At 39.9% G+C, this 14,118-nt stretch overlaps 1 protein-coding gene across 2 annotated transcripts in view; it reads left to right on the forward strand.

The window, feature by feature from the left end:
- The first annotated feature begins 1,978 nt into the window (after positions 1 to 1,978).
- sgsm3 (small G protein signaling modulator 3) overlaps positions 1,979 to 14,118 on the forward strand; it is a 73,629-nt gene continuing 61,489 nt past the window's right edge. Inside the window, exon 1 of one of the 2 annotated variants that reach the window (XM_028815226.2) lies at positions 1,979 to 2,284. The gene's annotated coding sequence lies outside the window, so the exon portion shown is untranslated. The remainder of the gene's footprint in view (positions 2,285 to 14,118) is intronic. The other variant, XM_028815225.2, reaches the window with a different exon arrangement.

The raw sequence follows: 14,118 nt of genomic DNA on the forward strand, positions 1-14,118 counted from the left end.
CTCAGTATGTTTCAACCTGACCCTGGTTAGTTGGCAACTTGCAATATTATGAACCAAACTACAATAAGCTGCTGAAAAATAAGTCTAGAAATGAAATTACTGATCCAGTCCCTGACTGGAGGAAATCAAAGACGATGAGATTTTGAAAGAGAGAAAATCTTTGGAGTGCAGAAATGCAGAAGTCAAACCGGTTATTTGCTGAAAGACAAAAGTAAGTAAAGAATGGAATCTGTGTAAGGACTGTATTACTCTAAGCTAAATAGATGCACTCAGCAAGTTTCTAACCCGCCTGGCCTGTACAGGTTGCCCTTGAGCTGGTGTCTACCTTGGCAGCATTGGGCACAAGGCAAGAATTAACCCAGGATAGGTAGATCAGATCATTGCTGGGAAGAAACCATACACAGAGGGAGTCTGGGTCAGCTTTTCAGTGTCGCCAAATAAATAATCTGCTTTGGCTCCAGGAAGAAAAGGCTGTTTCTGAAATTGGCAAAAAAAAGAAAAGATTAAAATGGGCAAAAGAATGCAGACATTGAATATAAGATGTTTGTAAAAAGCGTATTACTGTCAGCACCCCATAGTCGTCTTTTCAGTGTCATAGATGACACTGGTTTCTGCCATGTATCTAATGAAGAAGCCATCTGAGGACCTGTAAGGGGTTTGCTTCTCACACTACACACTCTTAATGTTGTTATCCTCTTGTGCAGCGGTTTATTTAGGTTCTCCCCTTCTTTTTCTGTCCTGGTTAGATCCACTTTGCTTTTTTCTCTCAAGACAGTAACAGGTAAGTTTGAATGGTACCTTCAGTTTCTTGGCAATCTGTCACATCAAATAATCTTCATTTCACAAAACTACACCAGACTGACGTGTTTCTGGAGAAAGCTGTTTCATTTTGGCCAGTTTTGAACCCAGGACTGAAGTTTAGAAATGCTAGTACCTTGCAGTGGTTCTAATGCAATACAAAAGGTTTCTTTGTTTAGCATTTAAAATGACTAATCAAGTATAAGCTAATGGAGGTGACCATTTGGATACTGCAGGAATGGCTGCTGAAAATGGAACTGTGTAGTTATATACAACTAATGAATTCAAAACCAGTCATTTCAAGCAGTAATAGCTATTAGCATAGCTGTACTGTATGTTAAAGCAATTTAATGATAAATTGATACAAAAATGTATCAATTTCTACTAAAAACATGCACATGCAAGAATGTGTCAAGACTTTTGGCTTGTTGTGGCTTAATTTAAGGTGACCATCCGTCCCCGTTTTCCGTCCCCTTTTTTGGACAACTGTCCCCACTCAGAAACATGTCCACGGTTTAAGATTTGTCCACATTTCCAGTCCTTGCACGATCTTGCGTTAAGTTTTGCTTGTTCGAGTAAGCTAGTACGTCGTAATGAAACTGCAACGTAATGACTCCCCCCCCATGTACCCGGATTGGCCCAAAAAATTCTGGTCACCTTATTTAATTATACATATAAATTACAGTTATATACAAATAAAGCATAATAGATGGGTATACTACAAAATGGAAAATAAATCAAGAGGTAGTTTCAAGGCTTTACATATACATATACATAGCTAAAGTATTTACAGCAATCTTGTTTTTCAGTCCATATAATATACTAGCTGTGCTACCTGGCATCACCCGGGAAATTTCGTAAGATAATGGGCGTCAGTTACAGTGTCGTCGGTTAATCGGGTGTTTTAGAAAAAGAAATTATGAGGTTTTATACAATCTTATTTTTCACCCCATATAATGTGTTCGTTTTGAATCCTAAACCCTTTCTTGCAAACATGCTTTTACGAATAGCATACTTTCCATTCAATCATTTTGCGATCCTACCTCCCACACAAGCTCACGCTTTAAATCGATTATAATGTAATCACTGAACGCTACAACATCGCGTCAGCCCAGGCGTCTTCCGTATGACGTATGTATGGCGTCATTTCCGGTAGCTGAATATTGACGCAGCAGGAGGCGGAGGAATAACAATTCATTTCTGGGCAGGTGAGGTAGACAGAGGGAATGCTGTTCGGCAAGCCGGAACTATTAGTTGAGACGCTTTGGCTCTTCTCGTCTCGCGGAAGGTTACGACTGTAAACAGACAGGCAGGTGCAGCTTAATGGAGACTAGAATTATAAAAAATCCCTGAACCTCACGGGCAGCGTTGGAACTGACTTGCGTGGGAAGTTTGGAGCATTTCAGATACTGCCGGTCATTTTCTTGAAGATATGGAAAGCAGTAACGTGAGGACCGGGAAAAGTAGTGGATATCCCTACTAGGAGGTGAGTTATACGACGTTGGTTATTATAATGTAAGAGGGCTTGGAACCCGGGTCCACAATATTCAGGTTATTTGACTGGGGTTTCCCGTGCGATGTGCTGCAGTTCTGCGCAACTGCTGACGACTGAGTAGTAGAGCTGTTGCCGGCGGTTTTTAGTATAAGCGCCAGCGGCGGTACGAGTAGCAGATGTTAGGACTGTCCTGATTGCACCTACGCTGCTCTCCGATCAGCAGATCGAGCAGTCGCAGGCTGTTTTATGTTTTATTCTTTTCACGCGGTGTCTGAGCCCTGTCACTATTTCTGGAGTCTGCCCTGCATGTGAAGCACAGCAGGTCCCCTTATTGCTGCAGCGTGGGTGTACCGGGGGAGGAACTGGCAGCTTTATGCCCGACTGTGATGGTTTTGAGGATTACTTTGGCTTTGATTACTTTTACTTACGATTTAAGACGCAGATCCCTTTTATACGGACGTGCCTTACGGCAGTTGTGAACCTGTGCAGCACCCGGAGTATTGCGTGTTTTCCGTGTAATGCACTTTGATGGGATCAGATGGTTGAAATTTCTCAATAAACCAAAGGTGTGCTGAAAAAAGAAAGCTTGTACAGCACAAGAAGTGAAATCATGGATATACAGAATGAACAAAGTTTGAAGAATGCTTTCACTTCTTATTAAAAATACATGTAAACGATACCCACACGATTTCCACAAATCTCAACTGTGAAAGACTTGAATGTACAGCTGCTCCATTTGCTTCCATCCAGTTATTTTTCTAAGATACTGTTTTCTTTTTCATATACTTGTGGCGTTTTGTGTCACTGCAAACTGAACTCTATGCACTGTACAAGGTATTTGCAGCCACTAATATTAGTTCAACTGTGTAGAAATTTCTTTGTGCCTAACGTACAGTATATCCTTGATCATCGGTGTATGCAAAGGCTGCAGCAGAAGTTAAAATGTAGTCATTAAACATATCAACTGGTCAGAAGTCAACAGATCAGTTCAAGGTTCTTTCAGCTATTAATGCTTTAGAGACCACCAAATATAGCAGTTATGACCATAGCCTTTTTTTTAATAGCAGTTTAAAAGTTCTTTAAAGATCTATCAGTTGTAAATAGTTATAAACCACTACAGATAGAGACTAGGGGTGATTTGTTGCATACAGCTAAAAAAAATCAGATCATTTTCTGAAAACTGCACTTTTTGTTTTCTTTCTGTACTGTCCGTTTACCTCAGAACAAGCAGGTTAGGCACAAAATGGTACAAAAATTTAAGAGTTAATTTGTGCAATTTCTTCAGGTGTCTCTGTAATTCAGTTTTCATCTCCCCTCCCAAATACAGTATGTGTTTGTTAGGTTATCTGGTAAATCAAAATAGGTCCAGATGGGTGTTTGCTTGAGTGAGCAAAACAATGGACTGGTGTCTGAAGCCTTTATAAAAGGTCGGTGTCTTGGGACATGGACACCACCATGTTGAGGCTAAGCCAGATTTTGCCAGCTCTACCAGATGTAAATAATAGGAAGTAATCTCATGAAAACCCTCCAACCCATGGAGGATTAAATGGCTAGTCACAGATCGCTTGAAAAATTCAGTCTTCTTTCATGATGTTCAACTGAGAAGAGGTTGCCAAGGGTACAGGCTCTACAGATCCCACTGACTACACCAGATGTAAAACATTGGAAGCACTCTCATGAAAGCCTGTTAACCAAATGAAATAAACAATACAACAAAACGTTGCCATTCATCCTGAAATACTCAAGTGGTGAATAAACATGTTTTACAAGTAAACCGAAGCTGTCCAGTTCTGCAAAAGCTAAACCTAGTCAAGGGTTGTCATTACTGTTGTCCTCCTTGTACTGCAAAAGATAATTGGAGGTTGATGGAGAAATTTAGTATCTGGCGAGTTATGGTAAAATTGTCTAGAGGTCATCATCTTTCTTCTTTTTTCCACTCATCTAATTATGAGGCAGACTTACTTCTATTATTTTACCCTTTGCTATCCAGCACCCTGCCACCCTTAACTTGATTTAAGTAGGTTTAGAAAGTAATGGATGAATAAACAATACTGGCATCTATGTGGCTGTGCAAAAGCTAAGGCTTAGCAGAGGCCACCAGTACCAATTAGAAAAGCTAAATGCTCCTCCAGGAAGACTAGTTGTATCACTTAGCAAAACGTTTCTTGAAGTCTGTACATAATTCTGCTTTCTGTCATGGAGCAATCAGGATGGGGAAATTGAATTGTGCAATTTGTTTGCCTAAATTCAAGTGAATTTTAAAATGTGTAAAATGTCTAGGGTCCTATCATCAGCCTATATTTGTAAATCAATGTACTTGTACTTTTGTTGAGTTTGTCCATCCTTTGATCATTCGATGGTGTTGCAGGACATCTCACGCTATTGAACCCAGTCCCTAGCCAGGCTTGTGAGATGCATTGGTCATGTCTTGTTACAGTTCTTTCTGCTCAAGCTAAATGGGACCAAAATAAAGTTTTCACCTGATTGTTGAAGTTTCCGCTTCATTGTTAGGCGAACTCCCCCTCCAGGTCTTTTCCATCCAAATTCAGGTTCCAAGAAGAGACAGATATGAGAAATTGTAGATGGTGCCATTCTCAACACATGCCTCACATATTTCCAATGTCTTAAAGCTGAAGTTTCCAATAAGGTTTGGCTTATGGCACATAGTTTAATAAGATTTTCATTTGAAATACAGAAACATGATGTACACGAAATAGTTCTAAGACAGCTGCGGTCAAAGACATCAAGTAGGTTTTGATCACTGGCCTGTAGTGGCCAAGTTTCACAGCCACACAAGTGTATTGATCGAATAGTAGAATGGTAAATTCTAACTTTGGTTTTTACTGAGATATCCTTTCGTTACCAAAATTTCTTACACATTCTAAAAGCCTTATGTGCCTGTTGTGGACAGTATTTTATATCACAAGAAGTGTTTCCATTACTACAGATCTGCCTACCAAGATTTTGAAACTGTTTCACAAGTTCTGTGTTCACTCCATTTATTGGTATTATAATGTTATTTGTGTCAAATCAGTTTGTTAGGATTTTACATTTTTCAGGGTTTAGGTTCAGGCCAGTTTTTGATGATATTTCTTATGTACGGTTGATCACTATTTGAAGATCCTCTGCATTGACATCAGCGAATGTCAAGTCTGTTAGGTGCCTACTGCTTGGAAACAAACTGATAGAACCTGTAGCTGAGAAAGCACCCAGTGCAGTTCGTAAAATGTGATCAACAGCCAGGTTGAAAAGTATGGGGGATAAAATGAAACCCTGACATACCCCTGATGCGACTTCAAAAGGAGTACTTAACTCGCCATATGCTTTAATTGGATACCACATTGATTAAGTAGACTCCGTAGGGTGGGCCTGTGTACATAAATCAATAAATAAACCTAGCAGACCCACTTTCTCTTTAAATTATGCATGTGCCAGTCTTAAACATGATAATATGATGAGATCAAATACTATGTTAGCTGTGGAACTGGTGTTCTGATATTTCTAACTGTGGAGAGAGATACAAAATAGTGCCTTAATTATTGCACTTTAGCTCAGAGGTAACTAAATGCATCATGGAGGGTGACATTAACAGTATGAGCTAAAGCTCACTTGGGCTGTGCTCTGCTACACTGGTTTCCCAAACCAGCTTTTTCTAATATAGGATTGTGAGCCTAACCCGAGAGCATTGACGGAAGATAGCGGTCAGCCTTGGAGAGGGTGTCACAGCACATTCCCTCTCACACATATTGGGACAATTTTTAGAACACATAAGTAAGAATTTCACTGTATTCTGTACACATGACAATAATGATCCTTTAAACCTATTTAGGGTCATTGATTAACCCATCCTGCACATCTTCAGGTTTTTATAGGAATCCATTAGAAAACCCACTAATTTTCTCCAAGAATATAGAAATGCTGCACAGGTTAGCAGTTGAATTTGATGTAAGAGCTCCAACTTCTGTATCACCCTTCCAAATGAACCCGTGCATAATTGAAACTGAGATTAGCTTCTTGTTTTCCACAAATGTGTCCCTAGTGAGCTGTCTTTCAGGACAAGTAGATCATTAAACTTTCTGAAAGGAATTTAAACGAAAGAGAATCCTATATATAAACATCTACACATGGAAGTGTGTGTGTGTCTGTCTGTCCATCCTGGAAGTGCGAGGCTACAGCATGAAGCTCAAAGAAAGCGACTCCGTTGCCAAAGTGAAACTGTCAACGAAAGACAAACTCGCTTAGCCGCTAATACACAAGCAAGGCAAGCACATCGGCAAAACAAAACCTCCGAGGAGAAAGAAACTCGCTTATCCACTAATACATAAGCAAGGCGAGCACATCAGCAAAACGAAACCTCCGAAGAGAGAGAAACTCGCTTAGCCGCTAATAGATAAGCAAAGTGAGCACATCGGCAAAACGAAACCTCCGAGGAGAAAGAAACTCGCTTAGCCACTAATACATAAGCAAGGCGAGCACATCAGCAAAACGAAACCTCCGAAGAGAGAGAAACTCGCTTAGCCGCTAATAGATAAGCAAAGTGAGCACATCGGCAAAATGAAACCCACGAGGAGAAAGAAACTCGCTTAGCCGCTAATACATAAGCAAGGCGAGCACATCGGCAAAACGAAACCTCCAAGGAAAGAGAACCTCGCTTAGCCGCTAATAGATAAGCAAGGTGAGCACATCGGCAAAACGAAACCACAGAGAAAAGAGAACCTCACTTAGCTGCTAATGCACAACCGATGCGATTGATTGATTGATTGAAGTACCAGAATCCATGGTTTCTAGGAGCCTGGGCTTTTTACAGCATAGCTTACATAGCTAGTACAGTATATTTTCAGACCTGCTCAAACCTAGTTCAAGGGCTAGAGGATATCCCAAACAGCACTTGGCAGAAGTTGGGAGCCTACTGTGGATGTGCTGAATGTATGTAATAGAATCCACTCACGTTCACAGGCCACACAGAGTCGCTCCGGGCCAATTCTGAGTTGCCAGTTAAGCTAACCTGTATGTCTTTGACTTGTGCAATGGTAAATATACCTTCTTGCTATGAAATATGATACTGGTATGCAGCTGTGAAGGACATAATTATGATGTGCGCAAGTGTCCTTTCATCCCAATCTGAAGATTGTCATATGAGAGTGTCAAGAGTCTGACATTGAGGAAACAGACATTAGCACTCCAAATCGGCAGCAGAAATGCACACTTCCTTTATCTGTGCAATTTCACAGGGTTAATTCCTGTGTTAAGTGGCTGTTTGAATGTATTTTTGTCTTGCTGTCTTAAATAAGTTCAGAGAAGTAAAAAAAAAAATCTTTCAACAGGAAAAGTATAAAAGTGTAGTTTTGGTCAGCTTGCAATTAAAGGTGCTTTAAAACAAATCTGGAGTTTAAAAATAAAAAGATGATATCTGTAACACGAACAGTGCTCCATTGACAAAGAAATGGCAAGTAATCCTGTTAGGAATTTACTTTCTTTTAGGAGGCGTTGACAGCATAGCTAAGTACTATGGTAGGTTTCTATAAATAGACAACTGGACAGTAAAAGCCCCCTTGTGTATTTATTATGTTTATACTGGTATGCTGGACAGGACATGTTTTTTAGTTAATAAATAGTGATTGTGATGTTTACTTTGAGAGGACATATTATGTACAGTTCCATGCAAATGTTTGGACACCCCTGGGCAAGTTACATAGTTTAAAGTAAAAGATAATACATATGACTTGTATAGCAAACAAATTAAAACAAAGGCATTATTATGGTATTGTTAATGGTCAAGTCAAGTTGGGGAGCATGCACTGGTACAGCACGTTGACGCACTCACTACACGACGAACCAACTTGGGATCCCGGTTGGCAACCCCCCAGGCAGACACGTGGTCCAGTCACACCCTTCCAGAAATGACCCTCTATCTGCTGTAGCCAGGTGTTACGTGGGCAAACCCTTGGCCTGGTCCAGCCACTCGGGTCCCCAACAATGAGGATCTTACGAGCTGGATCACCCTCCGGGAAACGCGCCACATGGCCGTAGTGCCATTACTGATGCTCCCTCACTCATTCAGGACTCCATGAGCAACACAAAGTGGACAAAAGTCAAACCAGTAGTACCCAAAGATTCTCTGAAGAGACACAGTACTGAAGGAGTCCAGTCTTCATCTCAGGTCACTGGATAGCATCCATGTCTCGTAACCATATAGCAAGACAGGAAGCACCAGCACTCAAAAGACTTGGACCTTCTTCCTTTTGCACAGATATCGGGAGTATGTATATAATGTACATTTACAATTTTTTTTGATTAACTAAAAAAAAATAAGAGTAAATGTGAGATTTGAAAATATTTGGACACCCTTTCCATAATTAGGTATAAGAATTAGTTAGTTTGCAAGTCTGGTTTGGCTTAGCTCATTAGATGTTTGTCTGGTCTGAAACTGTTATTGAGAATTGTCAGCTAATGAGCCTGATAAAGTTTTTGACTCTTCTAACATTGTGCAGCTCTCAACAACCATGGGCTGTTCTAAGCAACTGGCCAAGGGTCTGAAAATGAAACTACTTGATGCCTAGAAGGCAGTGTAAGGCTATAAAAAGATACCATAGCATTTTCAGCTTGCATAGTACAAAATCTCATTAAGAAATGACATTTGAAAGGAACCGTGGAGACCAAGACAAGATGAGGAAGACTAAGAAAACTGACAGGACTATAAGTAGGCAAAGCAAAACCACCATATGACTGCAAGGGTAGCTAAGAAGGGAGTGTTGGCGCACTTGTCTACTCTGTACGCAGCGTTACTTATGCAGACATGGTCTTCATGGAAGAGCCATTGGAAGGAATACTTACCTGTGATTTAATCACAAAATAAAAGTCTGAATAAGGCCGAGGAATCAATTATAATCAATTATAATTTTTTTTAACCATTTTATTGGATTTTTTTTAAATCAAAGAACATTCCATACAAGCAAGTCAAATTTTACAAATCTAGGTTCAAATCAAATCATCCCCCACCTATAAGAAAGAGAGCTAGGCCACCAGAGTAAAATTTTAATAGTAGGAAAAATAAGTCAATAAATAAATAGGATAAAAAGGGAAGAGAATCTGCTTCCTCAATTTAAATGTGTATTCTAAAATGTCATTGATTAGATCCCGCCGGGTTTTAAAGTTTTGCATAGATCCTCAAAGTGAGAATTTGATTTTTTCCAATCTTCTTCTATAATATGCTACCATGGCTGTTCGTTCGTCTGTCCAGAATTTTAAATCACCTGTAGCTCGCAAACCGTTTCACCAAATGACTTGAAATTTGGTACATATATACTACGTGACATATACTATCCACATTCGGGGTGATGATTTTATTACTCATTTTATTTTATTGTAGAATTTGCTCTCGGCAGCACGCAGCAGGGTGGCCGTGCGGCACATGCGTATGGGCGCCATTCTCATTCCCTACCACCTTCGCTAATCATTCTTGAGGCAGATTGAAGACTTAAGTGCCAGATTAAGTGAAAGATTAAAGAAAACGTACTAAGTAATTGCAACACAAAAACTAACTTAATCAGTATTAACACCAAAAGATGCCGATGAAAGAAGAGAAGAAGTGGGCCGCTAGGGTGGAGTAAAGAAGAGTTGCTCAGGAAGCAGCAAGCGCATCAACCTTTGAGCAAACGAATGCTAAACGTACAAAGAAAGAGGATGAATACTATGAATGCTCAAGTCAAGTTACTGGTTTCAAATAATACATAACATCAGTTACCCACGGTCTTAAAAGAGATGGGCTGGGATTCTTCCAGTTGAGCAAGATAAGTCTACGTGCTAATGGTGTAGTAAAGGCAATTACAGTTTGTTTGTCCTTCTCCACTTTAAGCCCATCTGGGAGTACACCGAACACATCTGTTAGTGGATTAGGAGGGATTGTGATGCCAAGGCTGTCTGATAGGCAGTTAAAGATTTTGGTCCAGAATGATGTTAGTTTGGTGCAGGCCCACAACACATGGACCAGTGAGGCTATAGCTTGATTGCAACATTCGCAGTTTGGATCTTGCCCTGGAAACATTTTGGACAGTTTTAAATGAGACCAATGTGTTTGATAGATGATTTTAAGCTGAATAATTGTATGCTTTGCACATATGGAGCTCGAGGGAATTCTGTGCGTGGCTGCCTTCCACTCCTTTTCTGAAATGTTGACTGAGAGATCCTTTTCCCGCTGTACTCTGGGATCTTTGAAAGGGAGGGACCTTAAAATGTTTTTATATGTTACAGAAATGCTGCCTAAGTCCTGTCATCTGTCCACAGCCCATGAAATCTTTGGCTTCAGCTACAAAAGGTTTGTTTGCAGGGACAAAAAGAGCAACATTTGAAGAAAAGAACGCCTTGCTAACTGTTAAGTACGGCAGAGGATCTCTTATGCTTTAATGTTGTGTGGTATCTAGTGGTACAGGAAATGTTGTTTGAGTCCAGAAAAGAATGAGTTTCTCTAAATATTAACAAATCCTTGGAAGAGAATGTCACCCAGTCAGTCAAGAAGCTGAAGCAAGGATAGCTTCTACCAGACAATGATCCAAAACACACTTTGAAATCTACCTCTAGAAATGCAAGGTGAAGGTTTTGGAGTGGCCCTCACACTTCCCACACTTGAACATCATTGAGATCTTAAACATGCTATGCAGATCTTAAACATGCTATGCAAGGAAGAATGGGGGGAAAATTCAAAAACAAGAATCCAACGATTCCTAGCTTCCACAAAAATGGTTTGCAATCTGTGATTTTTTCCAAAAGGGGGACTTACTAAGTTCTGACTTAGGGTGCCCAATCTGTTGTAAATACCACATTTATTGTAATTTTTTTAATCCTTTTTTAGTTCATCAGATAAAGTCAGTGTACAGTTATGATTTATACTAAAAATGCCATAGGTTTTCTTATTTGCCATCGATTTTTATTTACTACGTTTTACTTCAAATGCCAACAAAATATTAAATTTGGCCAGATGGGTCCAAACATTTGCATTGAGATGTATGTTTTTCTATTCTTGTTCATGTGAACAGGCTTATATAAAGGAGCACAAGTTAGCAAAGCTCCATCACAGGTCCACTGTGCTCAGTTTAGACCACTCCTGTGGTATCGCTTGTTGTCCACAATATCTGCTTAGGTTTTTCTCTGGCTACTCCAATTTTCCTTCCACCTCACAAAGGTTAATTTATTTTGATTGATGACACTAAATTTGCCCTGTGTATGTGAGTGTTAGAATGCACTTGAGTCGGCCGTGGGATGGAACTGCCACCCTGTACAGGGTTGTATTGTTCCTTGATAAGTGATGCTGCCAGGATCTCTAAATTGGTTTGAGTCCATCAATGCGTCACCACAATTTGGTCACGGAGGTCTGCAGAGCGTTCCTTGGAATTCATTGCTTGTTTTTTGTCCCTACTTGCAGTGTGAATTGTGGGATAGGCGTGTGCTTTTCTAAATGATGTCCAGCACATTCAGTTTTCCACAGGTGGACTCCAATAAAGTTCTGGACATAACTCAATGATAACTAAAGCAAAGAGGATGGACCTAACCACAGTTTGCATTGGCACAGTAAAGTTTCTGAATGCTTAACTGTATATAAGTGAATGATGTCAGTTTTTGATTTTTAATAAACTTGTAAACCTTTAGTAAAACATGTTTCTATTTTGTCCTTATGGGTTATTAAATGTAGATTGATGGAGAAAAATAACAAGTGTATCTGTTTAAATTTAAATCTACAACACAAAGTGTGTAGAAAGTGACTGGGTCCGAATACTTTCTGAATCCTCTGCACTTGTCTCACTCTCAAGTCTACAGTTCTTTCTTGAGTGCTGGTTTCTTCCCTACTATGCAAATCAACGTGAGAAAAGAAATTAACATTTAGCATAAACAATTTAGTATCCAATACAGAAATTAAATGTGTGGCTTAGTCAAGTAGAGCTGTACTTCTGAGTCTTGACAAAAGCTTATTCAGAGGCGTTTATGAATGTGAAGTTACAGGAGTGCTACAGAAGAAGTGGAAACCAACAAAGAGGCGCCATTCCTTAGCTTTCTGTGATGTAGTGAGAAGTTAAGCAAAATGACACATTTCATTGGCTAACTAGAAAGATTACAATAGGCAGGCTTTTGAGGCAACACAGGCCCCTCTTCAGGCAAGATGTAATCTTAGCTTTCTGTGACAAATACTGTCGTAGAAATTTGTATAAACAAGCAAGGTTGGTCAAGGTACAAAAATCTACTTTGAAACAAATGAGCCAGCCAGTCTCTCTCTCTCATTCTCTCTGTCTGGGTGAAGTAGTTTGAAACAATTAGAGAAATTCAAGAACTGTGCAAGCTGGGGATGTCTGATGAAATTCTGTGCCAGACGGTGAATTTCTGTTCAAGGTTTTAATCTGCTTAGGCAAGTGTGGTTTCTGTGTAGAATTTCTAAAGCTTATTCTGTCATAAATTATTATCATTAACCCGCCCTGTCTTTAACAATCCATGCTTACTTTGTCCATTTCAAGCTGTTTAAATGAGCGTTTTCTCGACCCATTTACAATTACATTTTCCTCCAACATCCTAATGATCTGAGTGTTACATTATTAACAACTTTGTTAGCCAAGTGGTGTGAACACTGAGTGCATTTACATGCAAACAAAACCTTGATATGATGAGAAACCTGATCAAGGCAGAAACCCGGTTTCTTAAAAATCTGCAGTTTACATTCAAGTCTGTCTATGGAGTTATCAATGGAAAAAACACTCCGATGTTCTTAAACTGCGCAGGAAAAAAAAAAAAAAAAAGAGTTAAACATCCTAATTGGCCGTAGTGAATCCAAAAACAAGCATGGAGCTCGTGTCTCCCAAGCACTTTGAGGAACGTTACTTTTTAAAAGCAACTTAGTTACGTTACTCATTACTTACCAAAAAAAGTAACTGAGATTTACTTATCTGTATATACAGTATTTATATTTTATATATATATATTATAAAATCCAATGTCTGTATGTCTGGCCACTTTTCTAACGAGAGAACTGCTTAACGTATTTAGATGTTTTTTTTTTTCCTAGAATTTGCTTGAACATTCCAGTTGATTATGCAGCTTCTGTCATCATGCTAAGAATCATAGTACGCTTGCAGGTGTGATATATTCGTGCTACTCCAAGACAGAGGCTGCGGGCCGAGGGGAGGGGGAAGTGTGACGTCAGGAGTGGGGAGCCGGTCTGTGTTTTGGAGTGTACCATGCCTCTGCTTAGCTAGCAACACCTTTTTGTTATTGATTTTTAAAGTTTGTCCTATTTCACACTGCTTTGCGGGCGGAGCCGCGGGGAACGGCTAGTCTTATATATAAACATCTACGCGTGGAAGTGTGTGTGTCTGGCTGTCCGGCCCGGAAGTGAGAGGTGGGGTTGGGGTAAGGGCTCCACCTCTGAGGAAACAGAAACTCACTTAGCCGCTAATACACAAGTGAGGTGAGCGCATTAGCAAAATGAAACCTCCGAAGAAAGAGACAATCGCTTAGCCGCTAATACACAAGCGAGGCGACGACATCGGCAAAACGGTATCCCTTTTACTTTTCTTCCCGCCGCTAATACACAAGCAAGGCGAGCACGTCGGCAAAATTAAACCTCCAAAGAAAGACAAAGTCACTCACCCGGTAATATACAATCGATTCAAGCATGTCTGCAAAACGAAACCTCCTAGGAGAGAGATGCCCAGAGTAGTTCCTTTCAATAACGTGACTTCTCTACATTTCAGTTTTGTTTCTGACGATTTCAGTAGTTCCTAGGACCCTGGGCTTTTTACAGCACAAGCTTACACAGCTAGTTTGTTATAAAATGTAATGCTTAA

Source organism: Erpetoichthys calabaricus, chromosome 12 (genome assembly GCF_900747795.2).
Source record: "Erpetoichthys calabaricus chromosome 12, fErpCal1.3, whole genome shotgun sequence".
Taxonomy (NCBI): domain Eukaryota; kingdom Metazoa; phylum Chordata; class Cladistia; order Polypteriformes; family Polypteridae; genus Erpetoichthys; species Erpetoichthys calabaricus.